Genomic DNA, 385 nt, shown 5'->3' on the forward strand with positions numbered 1-385 from the left:
TAAGGAAGTGAAGTGGCCACTATAGCCATTCCATTGCACCAGGATGGAGGGCTGTCCACCAAATTCAGGACCTGGCATAGTGGGTGGGGTCACCCACTTTATCTGACTCTCATGGGTCCTTGATCTCAGGGGTCTTTTCTGGCAGAGGTCTGGGAGCATGACTGAGACATGATCTCAGAATCAAACCCCTGGAGGCAGTAGCTGTAGTAAGAGCTGACGATCACCAGACATGCAGGACCAGACAATCTCCAGACACTCAGGACCAGACGACCTCCAGACACTCAGGACCAGTCAGTGCCCTGACCAAGGACGGGGCTTTGAGAGGCTCCGCCCACCTCTGTTTCTGCACAGCAGGTTCAGCAGCTCCATTCTTCCGCAGAGAGCC

This window comes from Macaca fascicularis, chromosome 6 (genome assembly GCF_037993035.2).
Source record: "Macaca fascicularis isolate 582-1 chromosome 6, T2T-MFA8v1.1".
Classification (NCBI taxonomy): Eukaryota; Metazoa; Chordata; class Mammalia; order Primates; family Cercopithecidae; genus Macaca; species Macaca fascicularis.